Source organism: Lissotriton vulgaris, chromosome 3_1 (assembly GCF_964263255.1).
Source record: "Lissotriton vulgaris chromosome 3_1, aLisVul1.2, whole genome shotgun sequence".
Taxonomy (NCBI): Eukaryota; Metazoa; Chordata; class Amphibia; order Caudata; family Salamandridae; genus Lissotriton; species Lissotriton vulgaris.
In genome coordinates this window covers 802,679,522-802,706,380 of record NC_141689.1, presented here as the reverse complement: position 1 = coordinate 802,706,380, position 26,859 = coordinate 802,679,522, and positions in this window count along the sequence as shown.

The following is a 26,859-nucleotide window of genomic DNA, read 5'->3' as shown; positions in this document are numbered from 1 at the left end:
AGTGGGGTCCAAAACCCATATGAAGCACCACCGCCATCAAGTAAGCCCTGTAAATGGTGTTGAAGGCTCTTTCAAAGTTGACAAGGAATAGCGCTAGATGACCGGACAGTTCCTCTCTATGATGTAGGGCGCAGTGCAAGCACCGGATGCAGTGCTGAATTCTACGATTTAGCATGAAGCCACACTGGTGCTGGTAAATTAGGGAGGTGAGGGCTGGGTGAAGTCTTGATGCCAGGATTTTGCATATATCTATGCTGTCCAGTTTTAGGTGCAAACCTATAATAAGTGATAAAACCCCACTGAAAGGGACTTTAGCCCTCACCAGTGGAAACATGTATACTTTGAGAAAACACCTGCACAACCACAAATTAAATGCCATTCAAAGAAAGGTAAAGGAGAGGGGAAGAGGAATTTGTATTTCTTCTTGAAGGAGCCAATACAATGTAACTTTGTTATACAAGGTAGCAGCAAAAAAAAGACTGGGCTAACATCATTCTGTTTAAGTTTTGCTGTCTATGAATGTCACTACAATATGTTTTTCTTCTTTTTACTTTTTTCAGTTTTGTGGTCATTGGTCTTAAGATACAGGGTTTAGAATCATGTTTAGGTCTTATTTAAGTATTTTATAAACTGTGGAAAATCAGGAAATAACAAAGGCATATTTGACATTTTGACTATGTTTGATTATTTCACTGATAGTTAAAATGGCTGGTTTCATAGTAATATGTCCCCTATATGAACCATCACATTTACCCACAGAGAATGGGTAAAACCCCTTGATACACCAGCCCCTTTTCTAGCGATTCAGTATTGTAGGTGAATTGCCAAACACCCTAGGCTTTAAACATTAAATGCAAGATGTAGTGAAGGGTATATGTAAAAGGACTGCCCTAACCAAGCTTCTGGGGTAGTCTTGAAAACATGGCACCAGACTTTTGGAAAATATGGAACACAGTGTCACTTAAAATGCTACTGCAAAATGTTCTTGATAATTCCAACAAAGATTGGAGTGATATTGTTTGTATTTGCAGTGATTTAGCTACGTATATTAAAATGTCGTGTGATGACCTGTCAAAATCAATACCTGACCTGAAGTGCTTCCCTGTAAGAGATTCTTCCACTCGCTAGATGGTATGCTGAAAGCATCTTTACCATCTTCAGAGTTAATGAAGAATGCTATTGACTTTTTTGTCCATTCTGGTCCACTGTTTTGTTATGCATGGAAACTAAAATGCCAATATTTCTCATTTTGTGCCTTGTGTGGCATCAATGAAAAAGTCACCTCAACTGTGTCATTTAGCTGGTGATTCTTAGTCCTAGATGCAGTGAATGCTATATCATCGATGTTGCTACCATTTACAGAATTTTTGCGGAGTGATGATGCCAAAGGTATGAAATGTGAGGATCTTCGGTCACATATTGATAGTAATGTGAAAGAAAGTATATTCTACTGCATTCTTACATTTTTACAGGAAAACATGGCTGCTGTAGTGGAGATAATAAAAAACTAAGTCTTAAAACAGCCTTGTCTACCAAGTGTTCAGCATAATTGGTGTAGATGTGAAACATCTCCTTGAGAGTAGGCTGGACAACACTTTTAGTGACTTTGGCACTCCAACATGTTCCATTTTAGAGTGCTTTGCACCTCGTAAGCAAAGTAATGTTGAGGAGCAATTCAGGAAAACATTTTTGACAATGTATGACAATGTATGATGCATAGAAATGTCCCGTCACCAACCATGGCATTTGGATTCAATGAAGCCTCACTGTTGTACTTTGCACAAGTTCTAAATCCCTTCCCTTCTGTAAAGGGGAATTTCCTCCAGACCTTCAAAAGAGCTGCTTCTTTTTTGACTGCTTCAAAAAATCTGAGGGTATATGCGCCCAGTTCAAAGCATTTGTTGCAGATCCTGTCCCACAGAATTGCAATCTTCAGGTGAACCAGTATTGGCATGGAAAGCTATGTCAGTGGCCAGACTTAGCAAATTGTGTACTGGCTACTTTGGCGTTACCCATCTCAAGTGCCAATGTTGAAAGTGCATTTTCACAGATAAAAGTAAGCATGGGCGTAAAATCCGTTCCGCTCGCGGATTTTGCGGATTTTCGGTAAATCCGCAATCCGCGAGATTCGCGGATTTCCCGCAAAATCCGCAAATCCGCGCGCTGCGGATTTTTTGCTTGTGTTCGCACTGCTCGCGGCCCGCGGCGCGGGCAGCAACAATCTCTCACTCGCGAAATTACAAAAATTATAATTGGGGAGGGGTGAAGGAAGGAAGTGGCCCAGTCTCCAACTTCCTGTTCCTGTCCAGCAAGCTCCTCCCATTGGGGTGGGGTGAAGGAAGTGCCCCAGTCTCCAACTTCCTGTTCCTGTTTCTTGGCCATTTTGGATTCGATCTTGACTGGGAAGGATTACTTTTGATGCTGCTGGATATTTGGATTTGAGGCCTTTTGGATTACTTTTAGATTTGAAATTTGATTTCACAAGTAAGTTGATAAGTTGATGTTGTTTGTGGTGATTTTTGTGTGTGTTTTTCGACTTTTGGGGTGGTGTTGGGGGCTGGCTATGTTGGTGGGGGGCCATTTGGATTACTTTTGGATTCGAAATTTGATTTCACAAGTAAGTTGATAAGTTGATTTTCTTTGTGGTGATTTTTGTGTGTGTTTTCCGGCTTTTGGGGTGGTTTTGGGGATTTTGCGGTGTTTTGCCACGTTCGCGTCGTGAAGCAACAATCTTGCACTCGCGAAATTGCAAAAAGTGCAATTCTGCACCAGAAAACCACCAGCAGGCAGCATAAACCTTCTGAAACTTGATGGATGGCATTGGATAGTGGTGATTTGTGTTGTCTTTTTTGACTTTTTGGAGTAGGGGTTGGGGGCTGGCTATGTTGGTTGGGGCCATTTTGAGGCATGGTCCTGGCCATGTGGATGGGGGTCAAGCGGCCATTTTGAAGGCAGGCAGTGAGCTTTGTGCCATAGGCCTGCACCCATTTGCCTTGCTTTCACCCATTGTGCCCAGGTTGAGTCAGTGGTACATGAAACTACAACCCCCTCTGTGGGCTCTCTTGGATCAATGTTAAATTCCTGTTTCCCAAAAATTTAGCAATTCTTATTTTTGATATTTCCATATTGTGGTGTGCACGTGTGTATTCATAAATGCCTACTTGCAAACTATTAATTGAAGCGCCACATATGCAACATATATTTAACTGATGTTCCTCTGTCTTCGTTTGCTTTTAGGTGCACAAAGTCAAGAACTCCGCATCATCGTTGAGCATCAGTGCCAGGAAGAAGTCCTGCTGCGGCCTGCTGTTCCGACATCTGAAGAAGATGGGTCCGAAAAGAGGTGCCCGTAGCTCCTCTTTCAAGAAAGATGTCTCTACTCCGGAGAAGAAGAAGCAAGTGGCACCACTTACCAAGGAGTCTGGTGCCTCGACCACTAAATTTATGTGGAAAAAAGAACAAAAGTCCACCATGAGTGCTGCACGGGTAGCCTGTTTAGTGGTTCAATCACCAACGACCAGTGATGTTGGCTCAAGTACTATTCAACAACCAAAGCCGCAACAACAACTGCATGAGCTAACAGTACAAGCACAAGTACATGCGCAAGGAGCTGTCCGAGAAGGAGCTGGCCGAGAAGGAGCTGGCCGAGAAGGAGAAGGCCGAGAAGGAGAAGGCCGAGAAGGAGAAGGCCGAGAAGGAGAAGGCCGAGAAGGAGAAGGCCGAGAAGGAGAAGGCTGAGAAGGAGAAGGCCGAGAAGGAGAAGGCCGAGAAGGAGAAGGCCGAGAAGGAGAGGTCCATGGAGAGTTGCAAGTAGAGGTCAGTGAAGAGGCCCATGTAGCGGCGCATGGAGCGTTGCAAGTGGCCACAATGGTGGTTCTTCCAGAAGTAGGGGCACAGGAGGAAATTGACTTTGGAGCCGGGGTATCATGTCAGGAAGACGAAGCCACTCCTCCTGATGATTCATTTTCTCCCCGCTCCCCAGCAAGGAAAAGATCAAGGAGGGTGTGTAGAAGTTCCTCTTCAAGCCCCGCTCCATCAGATGATCTGGATCCAGATTGGCAACTATCTCCGACGTCTGAGAGGGAGGTACACCATGAGCTGAGAAAGGTATCAAATGTTAAAAGGAAGGGCCCCGGAAAGCTCATACTTATGGATCCGAACGTCGGACTTGATGAAGTGGTGCATTCTGATGTTGATGGACAGGATGACAGCAATGACCTAGTCATCACACACGTCATTCCAGCCACACCGGCCATGCAGCAGACAGACATTTATACCCTATCCCGACGTCATGCTGAGCGTGACCCTGGCGATGTGGCACTGGTAGCACCACCAACGCAGTCAAGTAGTACAAGTTCAACAAAATCTACAGCTCCCATATTTTCTCCCCAGAGGGGAACTCCATCCAGCTCGACTCCCTCAAGTAGGGTTGCTGCAATAATTGCACAACCCAGTAGATGTCTGCAAGGCTCATCCACCACTGCTTCATCTGGCATTGGCAGTATCACCTCGTACGGCAAAACCAGAAGTTTCCAGTCCCCAGTTTGGAACTTTTTTAGTGTCCATGCAAAGCATGATAACCTAGCCGTTTGTTCCATTTGTACGACTACAGTTAGCCGTGGTAAGATTGGTACCAACTATGGTACCGGAGGCCAGATAGGTCATCTTGAAAGAAGGCACGCTGTCGAATGGTTTGCGCACCTAGCAAACATCAAGGGAAAGCAATCCCAAAGGGCAAGTGGCCAAAATATACCCGTACTAGGTGTTTCATCTGAAGATGACGGGGAGGTAGAAGAAGCGTCAGACATTTATCCGGGCGCACCCAGTACCCCTGGCAGCACCACACCCTCCGGAACACATAGGAGGCACACTGAGAGTCTGGGAGACACACCAATCCGGAAAATGTCAACACTGAGTAGAAGTGGGTCGAAGAAGGCATCAGCATCATCCATTAAACTTGTCCAGCGCAGCATTACAGACATGTTCTCCTCAGATGCGCCATTTCAACGCAACCACCCAATTGTGCGCCTGTTTAACACTAAGCTGGCTAAAATGCTAGCGGTGGACCTTCTCCCTTTTTCGTTTGTCGAAGGTGTGGGTTTTCTTGAACTCGTGGCAACACTGGCCCCTAAATGGAAGGTTCCTAGCCAGTTCTATTTTGCCAGGGTTGCTGTTCCAGCACTACATAAAGAGGTGCTTGAGTTGGTTGGGGCAGCTTTGCAGAAGAGTGCTGTTCACACTATACACCTGACAACAGACATGTGGACCAGTTGCCAAGCCCTTGATTACATGTGCATCACTGCACACTGGGTCTCTTTTTCAGGGGTTGCAAAACGGATAAATGCAGGTGGTGACTTGGTCGACATTTTTAAGGGTGCTCGTAAACATGCAACATTAGCCATGTTTGGCATGGAGAAAACTCATACTGCAGACAACATTTTGGATGACTTTAACAAAAAGGTCTTGCAATGGCTGCCCAAAAGAAATTGCAAGGTTGGTTATGTTTCTACTGATAATGGCAGCAATGTAGTTAAGGCCATGGCGGACGGTGACTATTTCAGAGTGCCGTGTTTGGCGCACTGTATGAACCTTGTCGTGCAAAAGTTCTTGAAAAAAGAACCTGCAGTCGACAAAATACTGACCATCTGCAGAAGAATATGCACACATTTCAACCATTCTTTTAAGGCCCGGAAGGAGCTGAGGCGCCAGCAAAATGTACGTAGAATGCCAGTGAAAGCACTTATCCAGGAGGTGGCAACGCGTTGGAACTCAACCTTCTACATGCTTGAGCGTCTGCATGAGCTGTTTCCAGTAGTCAATGAGTATTTCTACAACCTGGGTGGTGATACGACAGAAATGATGCTAGCGGTGGAGCAATGGCAGCTAGTTAAAAGCCTGACAGACATGCTTCGTCCTTTTGAGGTCTTCACGCGTGAAGTCAGCAGGGAGGACTGTTCTTTGAGCAAAGCTATCCCATTGTTGCTGAAGCTCGAGCACCAAGTCAAGGTGGTGTCTTCAGAATTAAAGGATGCTGGAAAGAATGAAGCATATGAGCTGGCGCAGAGATTATTACAACGCCTAGTTAGCAATAAACGGCTTGTAAATATCAAGAAACAACAGCACTACATTTGTGCTACTATTCTGGATCCACGTTACAGAAAGCCATTGTTAGGCAAAGTATTAATTCCTTTTGAAACTTCAGATGTTACAGAGTACAAAGGTTGGCTAGCTCGGTCAGCCATTCGTTTTGAAAGAGAGCGGAAGGAAACTGTAGGAGAAGACAGTACTAGTGAATCAGCAGGCCAACAGGCGTCCCAAAAAAGCACTTCTGTGCCTGTGGCAGAAGTGAGTGTCTTTTCCTCTGAGCCGTTAACCACACCAGCAACCGTATCATCTGCACCAGGCTCAGGCGATATGTCTGAAGAGGATTGGCTAAGTCAGCTAGGGTTTCCTTGTCCCAGAAAGGACACAGAAGTGCAAAGTACAGGAATGCGGGAGAACATTGTTTCAATGGTGCAGGCCTACCTGGACGACTCAACAGCGGTCAATATTACTGAGGACCCATTGGCGTATTGGCATGGGAAAAGAAACATATGGCGAGAGCTCACCAACCTGGCTATCAATTACTTGTCTTGCCCACTCGCAAGCGTGTCTTCAGAACGTGTTTTTAGTTCTGCTGGTGGCATTGTGACTTCCAAAAGGTCCCGCCTCTTGCCCGCAAATGTGGAGCGGCTCACCATGATAAAGATGAACCAGCACTTCATACCACCAGATTACAAAGTACGAGAATGCACGCAGGAAGAAGAGGACACCGACCTACCTGAGGAAAGTTCTCCTCAGTTACCAGAAGTACTACCGACTGAATTTGCAGAGTATGAGGACGAGTTCTGCTTCCCTGACAGCGAGTTCTGAATATGAGTCAAGGATTCATTAACTCCTGATTCACTTTTATTCCTGTGTGTCTGTCTTTCTTTGTTTAGCAAGTGCTTGATCCCATTCACAACAAAACTGTAATCACCCAATCAAAGAACAAGCCCATCAGCAGAACTGTCTTGATTTTGATGCCGCAGCATTCATCAGGTTCACAAGTTAGTTGCCAAGAACTCAGTCCTGGTCGTCTATCCTCCTCCTCCAGACTCACCCTATCCATTTCCCGTAATGCTGATGCCTGGATTCCGCACAATGAAGAAACTTACGTTGACGAGTCCCCTAAAGAGGTACTGGAAGTAGTGAGTCCTCATATAAATACATTTTGTTAAGTGTGGCTTTTTTCCCGGATTTGCTTTTTGGCTGTTTGGGGGGTGTCAAACTTGTTTGCGCCTGGGTTTACGGGTCTTGGCTGGGCCATTGCTGGCAAGGTCTATTAAGGGATGAAATTGGTTAGGAGGAAATGGGAGGTGAAAATGTTTAGGCGTTATTAATGCTCGCTTGCCTGTCTTAGGGGTGCTGTCTGTGGGGCTTCTAGGGTTTTGGGGTCTGTGAGCCCCGCTGGCACATTTCGAATGTTGATTGCTTTTGCTTTGCAGAAAATCCACGCCGGGAAACTCCAGTTGGGGCCCTGCTGCAGAACGCTTTAGGACACTGTGAATTCCAGGTAGAGACAGCCCTCAAACACAAATTACAGGTAAGATAAGCGTTTGGATGGGAGGTAGTATAATGGAGTATTAGGAGGATAGGCGAGAGAGTGACAGTGGTACTACTAGTAAACTCCTAGGACTCTTGATTTAAGAAACTCTGTGACAGGCATTTAACTTTGGAAAACATTTGGCCAATTACAGGTGAACGTTTAGGCGTTATTAATGCTCGCTTGCCTGTCTTAGGGGTGCTGTCTGTGGGGCTTCTAGGGTTTTGGGGTCTGTGAGCCCCGCTGGCACATTTCGAATGTTGATTGCTTTTGCTTTGCAGAAAATCCACGCCGGGAAACTCCAGTTGGGGCCCTGCTGCAGAACGCTTTAGGACACTGTGAATTCCAGGTGGAGACAGCCCTCAAACACAAATTACAGGTAAGATAAACGTTTGGATGGGAGGTAGTCTAATGGAGTATTAGGAGGAGAGGCGAGAGAGTGACAGTGGTACTACTAGTAAACTCCTAGGACTCTTGATTTAAGAAACTCTGTGACAGGCATTTAACTTTGGAAAACATTTGGCCAATTACAGGTGAACGTTTAGGCGTTATTAATGCTCGCTTGCCTGTCTTAGGGGTGCTGTCTGTGGGGCTTCTAGGGTTTTGGGGTCTGTGAGCCCCGCTGGCACATTTCGAATGTTGATTGCTTTTGCTTTGCAGAAAATCCACGCCGGGAAACTCCAGTTGGGGCCCTGCTGCAGAACGCTTTAGGACACTGTGAATTCCAGGTGGAGACAGCCCTCAAACACAAATTACATGTAAGATAAGCGTTTGGATGGGAGGTAGTATAATGGAGTATTAGGAGGAGAGGCGAGAGAGTGACAGTGGTACTACTAGTAAACTCCTAGGACTCTTGATTTAAGAAACTCTGTGACAGGCATTTAACTTTGGAAAACATTTGGCCAATTACAGGTGAACGTTTAGGCGTTATTAATGCTCGCTTGCCTGTCTTAGGGGTGCTGTCTGTGGGGCTTCTAGGGTTTTGGGGTCTGTGAGCCCCGCTGGCACATTTCGAATGTTGATTGCTTTTGCTTTGCAGAAAATCCACGCCGGGAAACTCCAGTTGGGGCCCTGCTGCAGAACGCTTTAGGACACTGTGAATTCCAGGTGGAGACAGCCCTCAAACACAAATTACAGGTAAGATAAGCGTTTGGATGGGAGGTAGTATAATGGAGTATTAGGAGGAGAGGCGAGAGAGTGACAGTTGTACTACTAGTAAACTCCTAGGACTCTTGATTTAAGAGACTCTGTGACAGGCATTTAACTTTGGAAAACATTTGGCCAATTACACGTGAACCAACACGATGACAGTGTTCAGTAAAACGAACTTACTGCAAAACCACCACCCACCAGGCTCAAAAGTAGTAAAAAACAGTTATGCTCAGATAAAGTTTGAAAAAGTATATTTTTATATCCCTAACAAAATAATCTCCCGCAAGACCCTCCCTAACCCCAACAAATAAATAGTCCTTCAAAAGTCCACAAAAACCCCAACTCCCAATTCCCACCCCCCAAAAGTCTCTAAAAAAGGGACAAGGGACACTCTAGGGATGCATGGTGTGGACTTTGGCCTCCAGGGCATCATGCCTTAGGGCCAGGGCATCGTACTGCTCCCGGAGGATGGCGTGGTCTAAGCGGAGGCCCTCCAACAAATTTTGGTATTCTTTTAACTTCCGGACCTCCGCCTCCAGGTCGGACACTCTGTGCACTGCACAGCGCAAGCGAGCCTTTAGAGTACTGTGAGGGGCAGCCTTTGCTGCTCGGCGGTGGCGTCTGCCAGCCCGGCTCCGTATCGCCGGAGCACTGCTCTGGCCGGCAGAACGTGGGGTCACGGAGGAGGATGCAGGTGTCTCATTCGATGTACTGGACTGCGTGTCCTCCCCCTCCAGTTCTACCAGCCGCCGATATTGGGCAACAGTAGCATCCAGCCTCCGTTGCCGGGCCAGTAGAGTCTTCATACTCCTTGATGGTTTTGATGTTTTAGTATTACCAACTATATGAAGAAAGAAAGACATAATCTGTAACCAATGCTCTTTAAGAATATGATTAACACAAAATGATTCAGCAGAAAGTTGTGTCACAGTACAACTAGCAACTAGCCAGCGCAGTACAAAACTATTGAGGCCAGTATCATGGGCGTCCGCAGGGAGGGGCAAGGGGGGGGGCGCTTGCCCCCCCCTTGGATTGCAGGTCCATCCAGTGCTGGCCCAGTGACAAATTACAATATGGTAATTACAGCAGGCTGGAACCGACAGACAGAGGCAGAGACAGGGACAGAGAGATAGAGAGGGAGATGGCGAGGGAGAGAGAGAGAGGGATTGAGACTGAGGGTGACGGAGGGAGGGAGACAGAGAGGGAGACAGAGAGACGGAGACAGAGAGACGGAGACAGAGGGAGACAGAGAGACGGAGGGAGACAGAGAGAGAGGGAGACGGACGGAGTGAGTGAGGCAGAGGGAGAGAGAGAGAGGGGGAGAGAGAGCAAGAGAGGGAGGCAGGCAGAGAGGGAGGGAGACAGAGAGAGAGAGGGAGGGAAACAGAGAGAGGGAGGGAGACAGAGAGAGAGGGAGGGAGACAGAGAGAGAGGGAGGGAGACAGAGAGAGAGAGGGAGACAGAGAGAGAGGGAGGGAGACAGAGAGAGAGGGAGGGAGAGAGACAGAGAGAGAGAGAAAGAAAGATGTGTGTAATGTGTATGCCAGGTCTGGTGGCTCAGTGGACGAAGGCATCTGCTGCAGGGGCATGAGTTCAACCTCATGGTCATAGTTTTTTTGTTGCTCTAGATCCAACCCCCTCCCCCACTGACCCTGCCCCATTCGGTGCGGCCCTTGGCCACAAACCACACTGTCAATTTGGCCTGAGAGAAAGTTTGTGAGGACCCATGCTCTATAACCACATCCTCCTAATTTAGATTGAATTGTTTTTTTCTGGCATTTGTTGTTTTTCCCTGTTTTAATGAAGTTGCCAGGTCGTCTGCTGTGGTGCCGCACAAGATTTTTCTCTTCCCCCTATGGGGTTCTTTGTTTATTTAAGCTCCATGTCGTGTTAGATTAAAAAAAATGTATGTAATACTTGTGCTCAATCATGTCAGGACTCAGGAGATGGTGATGATGTTGCTCTCCCCCCCCCCCCTGGAAACATTTCATAGTATTTTCGTAGTTCATTCAGTGACCGTAGATACACATCATATGCTATCTAAGAGTCAGATAGTACCATGATCCAGCTTACCTCTACACTCCTCCACCACTGTCTGTTTCCTCACAGTCTCTTGTTTGACCACTTGCGCCACCGCCGCCTCCTCCCCAGAGTTGTCCTCGGACCCGGAGTCTACCACTACCACCACATCCGAGCTGGCCCCGGCACCAGATGTTCCACCTTCAAATTAGATTTAAGAATGTTAGATTACACCACTCACTAGTATTTGGTCTAGGAATGAAGGAACGTGAAAACAACAGAAAAAGTAATTGACTGTCTACTCTAGTCTAAAGTAAAAATGTCCCTCCTTCCACGGAAGGCTGTTGTCTTGCTGCACTTTTTTGTCACAATTGATGAATGCTTGCTTAATTTTAACACACACCATTTTTCTCTGAACAGACAGAAGCTGGACTTCTAAGGACAAGACCAACATCAACTTCAAACCAGGTGAAAGCTCGGCTCGACCACAAGAAATGTGTTCCATTACTCATCAACTCAGCACCAAGCACTTTTCCATTTCCAGCTAACTTAATTTTAATATATGTGTTTACTTTTACTTTTAATAAAGCTTTTAAACTTGAATAGACTCTGTGGTTTTTGGTCCTCCAGACTAGAGTGACTGAGCGAAAGGTTTTGCAAATTTTGGCAAGGAGGAGTCCGTGCCGCAGACACTACCAGGTTTATACAGTGTGCCAAACACGCCACTCTGAAAATTTATTACTCTGGTGTTTAGTGTCCATAGTTCGGTTTGTGGAGAATTGTCCCTGCAACAGTAGTATTATGGATTGTGCTCCTATCTAAACACTATTTCGAAAAAATTAAATTAGGAACGCTTGGACAACAGTAGGTCCTCTATATTTAAATGAAAACTTACTGGGGCCAGCAAAGGAGCACTCGCCGCCCTGGCCTGCATCCTCCTCCTCTGGAGCCACAGCATCCTCCTGTTCCACTTCCGTCCGCTTGCCCCTGGGGGGACCTGACATACAACATGAAACAAAGAACAGAAAACATTGCTGTCGATGTCCTTGTCAACCAAATCAAACATTTAGAAAGAACAAGAACCAACTATTTCAGCCAAAAAGAGGGCTACAAAGGAAGGACTGCACCTGAGCCTCTACTCTAGGGGCAGATTTACAAGCCCCTTGCAGCTCTTTTGCTCCGTTCTTGCGTCACTTTTGTGACGCAGCGCCACAACAAGAGAGGCGCCATGGTGTGGCGTATATTAACAACGTGACGCATATGGGAGATGCATCCCATTTCAAAGCCCTGCGCCATAAGGGAGCATTCCAGCGCAAGGGAGGGCGTTCCTGCGCAGGAACGCATGCTAAAAGTGGCTATGGGGAATATATAAAATTTGAATCAGTCATTTAGGACAATGATGCGTCACTCAAACCCTGCACCTGCATGAAGCAGACGTACGGCTTGACGCAGCATTGCTGGAGCTGCGCCATCGTTGCGACGCAACTCCATCAATGAGCCGCCTTTACGGCACCTATGCGTAAACGCTTCGGTGACGTTTTGGGACCATGGTGTGCCGCATTGTAAATACGGCGCACCATGGGTGGTGCTGGCGTGCCGCACACTTTGCAGGGATGCGCAGGTAATTGCAAATCTGACACTTAGGGGCATACTTACGAGTTCTGGGCTGCACACCTCCAGAGGTGCACCAGAACAAATGCGTAACGCAAAACTAACCTTGCGTCACGGCAGATGCGCCGCAATTACAATGCGGTACACCCTGGCGCAAGGGTAGGCAGATGCGTGACGCATCTCGTGACGAAAGAGGGGCGCATCTCTAGAGTCGCGTCGCAGGCGCGATGCAACTCTAGCACTGCTCAGGGCTGCCCAATACTCAACATACCGCATCAGTCCTTACGCCTGCTTCAACCAAGCAGGCATAAAGAATTGACGTAGCAGCGTCGCGGAAGTGCCTGCGTTAAATCTTGTAGATTTCACGCAGGCACTTTTGCGAGGCGCACAGCTGCCTGACCGCCCCCATGCCCCCCCCCCCCCCCTGTGTGGGGACGCACTCATTGCGGCGCAGGCCCAGGCCTTAACGTGGCGCGTCTCCCTAGATGCATCACGTTGTACATGACTCACAGGGATGCGCCACGTTTACGTCGCTGTTGCGTCAGGTAAGGCAGCGTAAACGTGGCGCAAGGGGATTGTAAATCTGCCCCTTTGTGTCTAGCATTACGCAGTTCTGTAAAGTACACTCATTCATTACTCAGCCCAATTAAATGAACACAAAATAGAAAACAAATAAGCAGTGGCACCGCCACAGAGAAGCAGAGCAGTGCACCTGAAATGCACAGAAGATTTTGAAATATTAATATTCCTCTACTATCAATGTAATCGGCATCATTATTGCTTTTTATAAAAATGTTAAAACAAACATTTGCAATATAACACACAGAGCAGGGGAAAAAACAGAGTAGAGAGTGATGAAAAAATTGCTATTACTACTCACCAAGCCCGGGGACCTCCACTCCCAGCAAGTCGAGCAGTTCGCGCTCCCTGTCCAGGATATCCGTCCAGCGGTGGGTCACCTGGTTGTAGGTGCGCTGGACCCCCGAGATGTCAAACAGGGCCTGGCACACCTGCTCCCACCGCTTCCGTCGCTCCTGGCAGTTGGTGTAGCCAGCAGCGATCCTGCCGCCTGCCGCGATGGTCCTGGGGAGAAGGCGCTGGACATAGAAAACCAGTGAGCCCACCTCCTCAGGGCTGAAGATCTCCCTGGGCACCACCATTTCCGCCCTTAAACGGCCACACGGGAGCCGGGCACGGGCTGCGGGGCCCGTCTTGGGCAGCTTCACTGCTGTCTTCACCATGGTCTGGGCAGGTGGTAGGAACAAGGAGAGAAAAATGAAAAAGAATAAGACTAGGGAAGAAGAAAATAAAAGTTTAAAAAAGTAGTTGAAAAGTAAACAAAAGTAGCAAAAAACACAAAAATATAAAGCTAGAAAACTAGAGGGATAGATAATAACTTAAATAGATTCAAAAAATATTATAACAAGCAAAGGATGGCAGAGATATAGAGAGGATTAGAAACACCACCTAGCCCAGACACAGGAATGAATGAAAAACAAGATGGCGGCCCGATCACGTGAGCGTAAGTAAGTTCGCACGCGATTTCTCTCGCGAACTCGTGCAAAATTGTATTCGCAACGCGCTCATTCCGCGAGATTACACTTCGCGGGCGGAAACGGAAATACGTCACGCAAACAAAATGGCGGCGCCCATACTCGACCTTGGGGTATTTCGCACGAGTTCGCGGCTTCTACGGTCGATTTCGCACGACGTCGCGCCTCGCGAATAGCGCGAAATTACAGAAAAACAATTTTTGCAAAAGCAAAGGCTATGAGCAGGTGCAAAAGTTCAACCTCATCATTTGTAACCATTCCCTGTAGTGCTTCCTGAAGGGGCCCTCCAGAATTCGGTTAGGTTCCTGTTAAAAAAAAAAAATGCAACAAACAGGAAAAGGAAAGGAAAGGGAGCAGACAAGCAGGTGCCAGCCTTCATTAATGTCAGTTGGGGCAGGGCAGGTGTTGTTGTAATTTAATTTTGCAAAACTTAAAGCACTTAGCAGGTGTGCTTTGCTTTGCCACAATAATGTACACTCACTGGTCAACCAGAGGGTGCTCTGATGACACCGAGGGTGGCATGGGTGTGCCAGCCAGAGGGTGGCATGGGTGAACCAGAGTGCCGGTGTTGACAGAGGATGGCAGTGCTTTGCTTTGCCCCAATAATGTACACTGGTGAACCAGAGGGTGCTGTGATGACACAGAGGGTGACATGGGTGAGCCAGAGGGTGGCATGGGTGAACAAAGAGAGTGCCAGTAGTGACAGAGGGTGGCAGTGATGAAGAAAGGCTTGCAAACAGGCTGGGCACGTAGAAACAACAATTTCGCAAAACTGGCGACCTGACAAGTAAGTTCGCAGTTTGCGAAATTGCACAAAACCCTCGCGAACTTGCAGAAACCTGTGCGAACACAAAAAAAGAAAAATCCGCAAAATCCGCGAGGATTCGCGGATTTTGCGGATTTTCGCAATCCGCAAATCCGCAAACCAGCAAATTCGCGGATTGCGAATCCGCAAAATCCGCCCATGCTTAGATAAAAGTTCACTTGGGAAAGAAAGAGTGAGTGCGAATAAGCAAAGACTCACTGAAGAAGTACTGTGCGGTGAACTACAATAAGTTTGATTTGTAAAAATGTATTTGAACCTCATATACACTGTACGTACACTGTCTATATACAATGAACTATCAGTGTAGAAAGCAAACAATAATAAAAGCAAAAAGTTCCATAAACACTAGAAAAACACAGTGTCTGATGTTTTTAATGGCGTGAAAATGCGTAATTAATGATAACCACAGTTTTTAAGGTATTGAAATCACTTGAAAACAATGAAAAAAAACCACCAGAATTTACCAAAAATAGACACTGAAAACAGGAAAGCCTACATATATCTTAGTGTCCGTGTTGATTAAGGAAATGGGTTGATAAGAGGGCGGGCTAATTTTAGAAATCACAGCAATAGTCACAATATCCAGATCTCCGGAAAATGAACCCTTGTTGACGGCCTCTTCATAGAACTGCAGGAGATGTGGGATCAGAATGTCCCGAAATCTAGAATAGTATTTCAAGGGGAAAGTGTCTGGGCCTGGAGTCTTTCCAGAACTCAGGTCCCCGATGGCGGCTTATATTTCGTCTTCAGAGATTGGTTCCTCTAAAGCTCTATGCTGGCCTAGGGTCAGTACAGGAATATGAATATCATTTAGAAGTGGCTGATCATCCTCTATGGGGTACGTGGGTGGCGAGCATATAGCCTCTAATAATTTGCACATACTTTCGGGCGGGATCTCAGGTGCTACAGTGACTACAGATCCAGAGTCATCCGAAACCTCAGGGATAATGGGAAGCAATGTCAGGGTTATTAAATGGTATAAAGTGCTCCATTTGTGTTTCCTTGTTCTTAGAGACCTTGGGTGGTAGCTCTCCAACAATTACATGCTTCGTATTGGAGCAGTTGCCGTAAAGCAGTTTTGTCTATTTCAAGCTGCTGGGTGGGTATCGTTGCAGGCCCGTAGGCCACCTTCGACTCATTGTAGAGTTTGCAGGTCTCAAGATTGGCAATGTCTTGTTGTCTATCTCTCTCTCTAAAAGGACATAATCAATTTTGGACATTGACTTAGTGAAGGCCGACAGGTTAGAGTTAGCCCTCTCACGCGGATGCCATGCCCTCCAACCATTGCAGAGGCCCAGAGAAGACAACCATTCATGTAAAGCTCGGGATCGGGTTTGTCAGTCACGAGATAGCGGGCTGGAGATATCAAGACACAGGTTGACCATTGCCTTAAAGTTACCCCCAATGATCAGCAAGCCATTGGGTAGACCTATATCACTCGCGTCAGATCAAGGAAGGCGTCTGTGTGCAAGTGTGGGGAAGCATACATGCTAAAAATGTAGTAGTGCTTGCCCTCCAACCCACACAACAATCCCATATATCTGCCCAAAGGGTCATTATAGATCTGGATCACCACAAGCTGAAAGAGTTTGTGTATAAGGATCGCCATGCCCCTAGCCCCCCTGGTAAAGCCTGAGTGGAAGTGGGTCTCTTGCATTCAGAGTATGTCTGGGCGATGGTAGGGTATGAATTTAAGGACCATCGTCTGTATGATGTGGTGTAGCAGAATGATACCATTCCAGGAGAGGAGGCTATAGTCTGCCATTCAGTCGATTGGAATATGTATGTGCATTGGAGGAAGAGCAAGAGGGTGTTCATGTAGAGGGGATAGCAACCGGAAGCAGAAAGCACACAACAAATAGAAGAAAAACAAAAGAAGGAAAAAACGTTCTGGACTTTTAACCACATCCCACAATAGAACCTCCAACTTAGTCTAACCCCACACCTCCACCCAGAAGCATCTGTCACCCAAAAACATTCCCAAACAGTTATTAACTATATATAGACAGGGGGCTTTGAAGAGGCCTCTTCCATCTGAAAGGATACACATGAAGGATGTGAGTGTAAGCAGACACCCTGGGTCAGGGCTGAATATGTGGCAGCACAAAGAGGTTGAGAAGGCGGTGGCAAGGGCGAGGCTGGCGGAGCGGAGCTGGCGGGTTGGCGTGTAGAACGTGAGGCGGTTGTTGAGGTATTCGGGGTCCAAGTCGTGGAGAGCCTTGTGTGCGTGGGTGAGGAGTCTGAACGTGATCCTTTTGCTGACGGCGAGCCAGTGCAGGTCCCTCAGGTGGGCGGAGATGTGGCTGTGTCGGGGGATGGCCAAGACTAGTCGTGCTGAGGCGTTCTGGATGTGCTGGAGTCTTTTCTGTAGTTTGGCGGTGGTCCCAGCGTAGAGGGCGTTCCCGTAGTCCAGACGGCTGGTGACGAGGGCCTGGGTGACCGTTTTCCTGGTTCCAGTGGGGATCCAGCGGAAGATCTTACGGAGCATGCGGAGTGTGTTGAAGCAGGAGGAGGTAACGGCATTAACTTGCCTGGCCATCGTGAGGGAGGAGTCAAGGATGAAGCCCAGGTTGCGTGCGTGGTCTGTGGGCTTGGGTGGGGGGCCCAGAGCAGGGGGCAATCAGGAGTCATCACAGGAGGAGATGGATGGGCCGAGGATGAGGACTTCTGTCTTGTCTGAGTTCAGTTTCAGGCGGCTGAGCTTCATCCAGTCTGCGATGTCTTTCATTCCGTCCTGGAAGCTGGCTCTGGCGGAGGTGGGGTCATTGGTGAGGGAGAGAATCAGTTGGGTATCGTCGGCGTAGGAGATGATGTTGAGGTTGTGCTTGCGTGCGATGGCTGCGAGGGGGCTCATGTAGATGTTGAAGAGGGTGGGGCTGAGCAAGGACCTTGAGGTACGCCACAGATGATCTTGGTGGCTTCTGCGAGGAAGGGCGGGAGACAGACTCTTTGGGTTGTGTCGGAGAGGAAGGAGGTGATCCATTCCAGGGCCTTTCCTTGGATCCCGGCTTGGCGGAGGCGGGTTGTCAGGGTGCGGTGGCAGACTGGGTCGAGCGCAGCCGGAAGGTCGAGCAGGATGAGGGAGGCGGTTTCTCCTTTGTCCAGCAGGGTCCGGATGTCGTCGGTGGCCGCGATGAGGGCGGTTCTCGTGCTGTGGTTCGCTCGGAATCCGGACTGCGATGAGCCGTTCGTCTCCAGGAAGGCTGCTGTTTGTTGACGGTTTTCTCGATGTCATTTGCAGGGAAGGGGAGGAGCGAGATGGGGCGGAAGTTCTTGAGGTCTGAGGGGTCTGCGGTGGGTTTCTTCAGGAGGGCTCTGATCTCTGCATACTTCCAGCTCTCCGGGAAGGTGGCGGATATGAAGGAGTTGTTGATGATGTCCCAAAGTATGAGTGTGATGATGGAGTCGGCTTTGTTGAAGATGTGGTGTGAGCAGGGATAGGCTGGGGAGCCAGAGTGGATGGTGTTCATCGTGTGGGTGGTATCTTCCGTGCTGACTTGAGTCCAGGCGCGCATGGTGGTGGTCGGGGGTTTAGGTTCGGTGGTGGGGTGCGTGTTCTGAGCGCCGAAGCTGTCGTGTATGTCAACGATCTTACGGTGAAAAAAGGTGGCCAGAGAGTTGCCAGAGAGTTGCAGAGGTCTTGAGAAGGCGTGATGTTGTTGTCGCTGGCGTTGGAGTTGGCGAGCTCTTTCACGACGTTGAAGAGTAACTTGCTGTTGTGGGTGTTGTTGTCCAGTCGTTCTCTGAAGGATGACCTTTTGGTGGTGCGGATCAGCTGGTGGTGTTTGCGGGTGGCGTTCTTGAGGGCTGTCATGTTATCCGTTGACTGGTTGTGGCACCAGGATTTCTCAAGGTCACGGCAGGATTTCTTGGAGTCTTTGAGATTGTTGGTGAACCACGGGGCTTTCTTGCTGTTGAGGTTGCTGGCAGGGTTTTTCAGTGGAGCAAGGGTGTCGGTGCAGTCGGTGATCCACTGTGTGAGGTTGCGGGCTTCTTTGTTGGGGTCCGTGGAGGGTTTAGGCGCAAGGAGGGGGTGAGTTGGTCGGTGGTGATCTTGTTCCAGCATCTTCGGGGGGTTTGTTGAGGGCGGTGGTGGGTCGTTGTTTTCCTGAAGTTGAAGTGTACGCAGCTGTGGTCGGTCCAGTGGAGCTCGGTGGTGTGGCTGAAGGAGATGTGTGCCATTTATGGCGAAGTGGGAGGGAGGAACAGCTGGGAGGCGGGAGCGGGCGGTGAATGGAGAGCGGGAGACAGGAGAGGGGTGCGGGGCCGCAGGAGAGCAGCGGCGGGGAGCAGAGGGGGGAAAGAGCAGGAAAGTGGAGCGGGGGAGAGCGAGGGCAAGCCTGGGCAAGCCTGGAGATTAGGGCAAGCCTGGGCAAGCCTGGAGAGCGAGGGCACGCCTGGAGAGCAGTGGCGGCAGCAAGAGGGCCAAGCAGGCAGTAGCAGCAGAATCCGGGCACACGGGGGCTGTGCGGTAGTGGAGCGACCGGGTCAAGGTCAGTGGGTGAGGCAGAACCCTGGGGGAGGGCCTCTGTGCAAATGAACAATGGCCTCACTCCACCATGAATCACGGGGAAAGGGCACCCTCAGGCATCCAGTATTTGAGCCAGTTCTCAACAAAGCCCGTTGCTCAGGGGGTCTCAACACCTTTGGAAAAGCCCACCAAATGGAAGTTATTTCGAGAGATCCTGTTTTCTGCATCTTTGGCACAAGCTTCATGTGTGGGGACAGTGGCCTGCAGGGTGAAATACCTAAATACGACCTAAATCCCCACATACAAAGTGTGCACCTATTATAAACTTTACTAAAGGGGAGGCTGATCATTGCCAGCAGTGCAATTGTTTCCCCATTAATGGTCTGGCCTCCTTTTTGGGACCTCTAGACTGGTTGGGAGGTGCAGAGATGCATACCTACGGTCCACTGATAAACAGTAGACCTTCTGTTCTTAAGGGAACACTTATTAATGCCTGTTTAATGATTAAGCATAAGACAGAAATTGCCCTTACCATTACTAAGCTTAATCTGGACAGCCTCTTTATCACCGAAACCTGGGCTAAGAAACACTCGGGGTCTGACCTGACCGACGATGTTCCCCCAGGCTACACTATCCTTAGACATGACCGATCCCGCAGACTGGGTGGCGGCCTAGCCCTTGTGGCTAGAGACTTTCTCAACTGTACCCTCACCCCGCTTGTGCGAGCCCCGCTATCGCTTCTCGAAGCTGCCATCTTGGGTATTAAATCTGGAGAAAACTGAAAATTCTCAGGCCTTCTGGTTTATCGTCCTCCAGGGTCCAGGGCTAATTTTCTTGAAACAAGGGGCCAGACCTTTGGCTATCATGATACTGTTAGACGGACCGGGAGGGTCGGCCGAGGAGAGAGGGAGAGGTCTCCGGGGAGAGCCGTCTCCAGCGATCGTACAGACAAGTAACTACCCCCCCACAGACGTACACCACACAAGGATAAGGTTCAACGTTACTTTATAAGCAATTCTTTAGGTACGGTGAAATGGTACAAGGAGGTCTGGACTCCGGGGTCCCCTCTAGTTTAGTCTCTTGGTTGGGTAAGGGGGTAGCGGGACAGTCTCGTTACCAATCTGGTGGATATGGTGGTAGATGAAATAGCTCACAATCCTCGAGCTCGGCGTTCTAGATGATCGGGCCGCGGCGGAGCCAGCAGGTCCCGATGAAGGTGGAGGTTACAAACGGTCCGCGGCCACGCCAGCAGGACCCGACGACGATGAAGGTTTCAGAAGGTTGCGGCAGCGCCAGCAGGCAGGACGATAGTTCGCAAGGCAGGGCTACGGCAGCGCCAGTAGTCCGTCAAGGATGAGTTCTTCACTGCGTCTCTCGACTCCAGGATACAACTGCCTTCCTGCTCTGGAGCTACCCCAGTTATAGGTCTGGCGCCCTTTGATGTCCGGACCCTCGCACTTGGAGGTCGGGAGGTCCGGGATGAGGGAGTCCAGACACCCAGCAGGGGGGTGGAGCCAGCGCCTGGGGGAGCTGGGGGCGATCGGCACTTGGCGGGGGAGAGCCATCGACACCTCTCTCTCCCATTGACCTGCCAAGTAGTCCGCTCACCTCCTGGGTGGATGGTGGTGCCGGGATGTCGGGGCCTGGCCAGGCCCAGGGTTAGGGTCGATCGGAGGCCACGCGGCCTCGTGGTGCTGTGTCCAAGATGGCGCCCAGGCCGGGCGAGAGGGCCGGTAGGGGATCGGGCCCATGAGGTGGAGATGTTCAGGGGCAGGGGTCCCATAGGAGACGGGAAACGGGTAGTGGTTGCGTGTAACACCTGAGGAGCCGGGCTCGGGCCTGGTCGTGCGGGGAGGGAGCAAGCCCTTCATGTGGCCTGTCCAACATGCGTCCCCCCCAGCTGAAGGCGGGGAGAGTCACCCATCCTCTTGGGGACTCTCCTCGTCAAGGCGGAAAAAGCGTGACAGGCCATCTGCGTTGGCGTGGTCTTGCCCAGGCCGATGTTCCACAGTGAAGTCCATCCCCTGCAGGGAGATGGACCAACGTAGTAGTTTCGGGTTTTCCCCCCGCATCTGCATTAGCCACTGCAGGGGCCGGTGATCGGTCTGTACCCGAAAATGGGTGCCGAAGAGATAGGGCCGGAGCTTTTTGAGGGCCCACACCACGGCGAAGGCCTCCCTCTCAATGGTGCTCCAGCGTTGCTCTCGGGCCAGGAGTCGCCTGCTGATGAAAGCCACTGGCTGGTCAAGTCCTTCGGGGTTCAACTGGGAAAGGACTGCCCCAATGCCATGGTCGGAGGCATCCGTCTGGACGATAAACTCCCGACTGTAGTCGGGGGCCTGGAGCACAGGGGCGGAGCACATGGCGGCCTTCAGCTTCTCGAAGGCCGCTTGACAGTCTGGGGTCCAGTTGACCTTCTTTGGTTGGTTTTTGGATGTGAGTTCCGTGAGGGGCCCCACAATGCTGCCATAGTCTTGCACGAACCGCCGGTAGTAGCCTGTGAGTCCCAAAAAGGCGCGGACCTCGGTCTGGGTGATGGGGGGCTGCCAAGACTGGATGGCAGCGATCTTGAGTTGCAGAGGGGCCACCAGGCCGCTTCCCACCTGGTGCCCGAGATAGGTCACGGACCCCTGGCCAATTTGGCATTTGCTGGCCTTGATTGTGAGGCCAGCTCGTTGGAGGGCCTGTAGCACCTCTCGGAGGTGGTGGAGGTGGTCGGACCAGTGGTGGCTGTACACAGCGATATCGTCCAGGTAGGCGGCGCTGAATTCTTCAAGCCCCGCCAGGACCTGGTTAACTAGCCGCTGAAACGTTGCTGGGGCATTCTTCATGCCGAATGGCATGACCTTGAAGTGATAGTGGCCATCAGGGGTGGAGAATGCAGATCGTTCTTGGGCCCGGGGTGTGAGACCGATCTGCCAGTAGCCCGCTGTCAGGTCGAAGATACTGAGGTAGCGGGCAGCTCCCATGCGGTCGATTAGTTCATCTGCCCGGGGGATGGGATGTGCGTCGGTTCTGGTGACCGCATTCAAGCCCCGGTAGTTGACGCAGAACCGGAGTTCCGGCGTGGCGCCGGGGGCGGCCGCTTTGGGGACCAGTACTACTGGGCTGGCCCAGGGGCTGTCGGAGGGCTCGATGACCCCGAGCGTGAGCATCCTGGCCACCTCCTCTTGGATGCAGGCCCGTACCCGATCTGGTACGCGGTAGGCCCGGTGGCGGATAGGGGGACTGTCCCCAGTGTCCACATCGTGTACGCACCAGGGGGTGCCCCCTGGGGTGAGGGAGAACAGGGTGGCGAACTGTAGCAGGAGGTCTCGGCATCCTTGGCGCTGTTCCAGGGTGAGGGCCTCCGTGAGTCGGACCCCGTCCACGGAGCCGTCCTTCTCCCGAGTCCGTAGGAGGTCAGGGAGGGGTTCGGAGTCCTCCTCGGCTCCATTGTCTGTTGCCATCAGGAGGCTGAGTTCTGAACGCACAAAATGGGGTTTCAGCCTGTTAGCGTGGAGGACCCGGAGAGGGTTCCGTGAAGATTCCATATCAATGAGATAGGTGACAGGGCTCTTGCGCTCAATTACTTTGAAGGGCCCCGTCCACTTGTCTTGCAGGGCGCATGGCTCGGTGGGGGACATTACCCACACCTGTTGGCCGGGTTCAAATTCGATGGAGGAGGCATTTTGATCGTACCACCTTTTCATGTCTTCCTGACTGGCCTCCAAGTTCGCCTTTGCCATCTCTCTGAATCGTCGGGTCTGGTTGCGGAGGGTTAGGAGGTACTTGAAAACATCTGGAGGGTTCTTTAGTGGGGGCATTTCTCAGCCTTCTTTGACTAGGCTGAGCGGCCCGCGTACCGGGTGTCCATACAAGAGTTCAAACGGGCTGAAGCCGAGGGACTTCTGGGGAACTTCTCGGTAGGCAAAGAGGAGGCACGGCAGTAGCACATCCCACTGGCGACGGAGGGGCTCTTCCAACCCCCCAATCATCCCTTTGAGCGTGCGGTTGAACCGCTCAACGAGTCCGTTTCCTTGAGGGTGATAGGGGGTCGTGAATCGGTAGGTGACCCCACACTGTTGCCAGAGGGACTTCATGTATTTTGAAATAAAGTTTGTGCCTCGGTCGCTGACGACTTCCCGGGGGAAGCCCACACGTGAGAAGATCCCCATCAGGGCCCGACCGACTACCGGGGCTGTCACAGTTCGCAGGGGGACAGCCTCAGGGTAGCGGGTGGCGTGGTCCACCAGTACCAGGATGAACCGATGTCCTTGTGCTGTACGGGGGTCTAGGGGCCCCACAATGTCTATCCCCACCCTCTCGAACGGGGTGGTGACCACTGGAAAAGGTTGCAGGGGGGCTTTCAGCTTGCGGCCGCTCTTCCCACTGGCTTGGCACGTGGGGCAAGATCGGCAGTGCTGGAGTACATCGTTCCTCATCTTGGGCCAGAAAAAGTGGGTGACCAGGCGACTGTAGGTTTTATCCTGACCCAGGTGGCCAGCCAGGGGGACATCGTGGGCCAGGTTTAGCAAGAAGTCTCTAAAGCGGAGGGGCACCACTAGCACTCGACTGGCCCCTAACTCCGCGATTCTCTGTTCGCTGTACAACAGGTCATTGTCCCAATAGACCCAATGGGTTCCGGAAGTATCCCCTGCGCTCTGAGCGAGGGCTTGTTGGCGGAGTCCCTCGAGGGAGGGACAGGTCTTCTGTTCTTGGCGAAACTGTTCCTGGGTGGGCCCCCCTTCTTGACACCATTGATCCAGGCCGGGAAGGTCCTGAGGCTGAACGAGGCCCTCGGGAGTTTGTTCTGGGGGGACGGCCCGGTCGGTGTCTTCTACTGGAGCGACCGGGGGAGGAGGTGCCGGCCATTCAGGTTCTTCGGGTCGGGGGATGGCACGGGCGGCCATGGACCGGGTGGGTACGCACGCCCAGTCCGGGATGCCCAACATCCCCAGGTGCTCTCTCCTTTCTGCGGCGGCCCACGGGGAACTCTCAAGGTCATTCCCCAGGAGACAGTCTACGGGGGCGTCATCTCGGACCGTCACTTTCAACATGCCGGAGACTCCTCCCCACTCGAAGGGGACGCAGGCCATCCGACATAGACTCTCCGAATTGTCGGCTGAACGGACAGGGCAGAGAATGTTCGGCAGGATCTGTTCCGGGGTCACCAGGTGACAGCGGACGGCTGTTACACTGGCCCCGGTGTCACGTAGGGCTTCAGCCCGGCGTCCATTAATGTTCACCCATTGACTGTATGTTGTACATAGCTTTTCCCTATCTGTCCTCTCCCTGCCTGCGTGTTCCTTTTGCCTTGCGGGCTGAGGTCAAGGCTGTTTTAGATGAGATGTTACAGGGAGGTATCATCGAACCGATTGAAGCCTCCCCATGGGTTTCTCCTGTTGTCATCTCGCTCAAACCTGACAACAAGATTCGTTTCTGTGTGGACCTACGCTCCTTGAACAGATGTGTGGTGGCCGATGTATTCCCTTTACCTAATATAGGCGAATTGGTTTCCACCCTTAAGGGAGCTAGGTTTTTCAGCAAGCTAGACCTCAAGCATGCCTATCACCAGATTCGTCTGGATGATGCCTCAAAGCATCTTACAGCTTTTATCACGGGTGAGGGAACTTTCCAGTTTACTCGCTTACCTTTTGGTCTAATCTCTGCTGCCAGTGTTTTCCAGCGCATGGTTTCTGAAGTGTTCAAGGGGCTAGATAAAATTATCTTCTTCCAAGATGACATTCTCATCTTTGGCAATACCTTGGAGGAGCACAATGATGTTTTACGCAGTGCCTTAGGTAGAATTGTGGATGCGGGTCTCACGTTGCGCCGAGAGAAGTGTGCGTTCTTGGTCGAAGAGGTTGAATATCTGGGTTTCTGTCTCTCTGCTGAGGGTGTAAGGCCTAAGAAAAATCTCTTAGAAGCGATAGAGCTGGCTCCTCCTCCTGTAGATAAAGAACAACTCAGGTCCTTCATGGGGCTAATTGAGTTTTATTCTAAGTTTATCAAAGATTTTTCCTCAAAGACTGCTCCCTTAAGAGTTTTACTAAAGAAAGGGGTCAAGTTCTCTTGGACGAGTGAGCAAGAGTCTTGCTTTAACTGTATCAAATCTGAACTTAAGTCCTCAGGTGTTCTCACTCCCTTTGACATTAGACGTCCTTCTATTTTGATGGTTGACGCAAGTGGTGTTGGTCTCGGAGCTGTTCTCCTCCAGAAACATAAGTGTGGTGAGAAAACTGTCGCTTTTGCCTCGAGGCCTCTGTCGACCTCTGAGGTCAACTATTCTGTTATCGAGCGAGAGGCTCTTGCGGCTGCATGGGGGGTTAACTACTTTAGAACATATCTATGGGGTTCTCGGTTTGTTCTTCGCACGGATCACAAACCCCTAGTAAATGTTTTGGCACCTGGCGGTACAGGCAAGGGCTCCCCTAGGCTGGCCAGGTTAGCTTCTCGCCTTCAGGATTACCAGTTTGAAGTTGAATTTGTTCACGGCTGGAGGAATGTACAAGCCGACTGTTTATCGCGTCTCCCGGTTTCTTTTCCCAACCCCGGGGATTCCTTGTGTGAACAGGGTGATGACAAGGCTGTTGCCTCCTTACATGATGTCGTGTCTTTGTGTGAGAGTTCCTTTTCAGCTGAGGAGTGGTCCAAAGGCATGGATGATGATCATGTTTTGAAAGCTGTAGTTGATCTTGTTCTCAAGGGGGCGAGAAGAGAAAGTGCCTTGGAACCAGCTGTCAGACCCTTTCTTAAGGTTGTCAATGAGTTGTCTGTGTGTGGGAAAAATGTTCTCATGAGGGGTGATCGTTATGTTCCTCCAAGCTCTTTGAGGGGCAGGATTCTTGGTTTAGCTCATGAGGGCCATTTGGGCCAAACGTTTACTCAGCGACGTGTAAAAGAAAATTTCTGGTGGCCCTCAATCGACAGTGATGCTGTGGATTGTGTTGTCAAATGCTCCTTGTGCATGGAAGGAGAGAAGCGTCTCAAGGTCATTGGTTCTCAATCTGTTGGCAGCATTTCCTTTAAAAGCTTGCCTTGGCACACAATATGTTTAGATTTCATTGGCCCTATGTGCGAATTGCCCGTAAATCAACGTTTTGCGGTGGTTGTTGTTGACTGTTTCTCAAAGTGGCTGACTGTACGTTTCATGAAGGAGATTACAACTGACTCCACCATTCTTTTCCTCAAGTCTGTTTTTGTGAATGAGGGTTATCCTTCAGTTCTCATTACAGATAACGGCACCCAGCTCACCTCTACCAAAATGGCCTGTTTCTTGCGTGAATGTGGTATATCTCATCACCGCACCTGTCTTTATAATCCCGAAAGCAATGGTCTGTGTGAAAGGGTCAACCGACTAGTCAAGGGTGTTATACAGATGTCAGTTGCTAGCGGGTGTTTTTCTGATGAGCGTGTACAAGAGCTGGTTTGGGCTTACCGCTCAACACCCCATGGGCAGGCTGGAAAATCCCCTTTTGAACTGATGCGAGGGCGTTCCCCTGTGTCCAAGCTAACTCCTTCCTGGTTGAGGGATGATAACAAGCTTTCTTCTCCTTCAAATGTTCCCCCTCTTCCCATCTCCACTGGCGATTTGGTCAAGGTTAAGCCGGGTCGCTGCTCC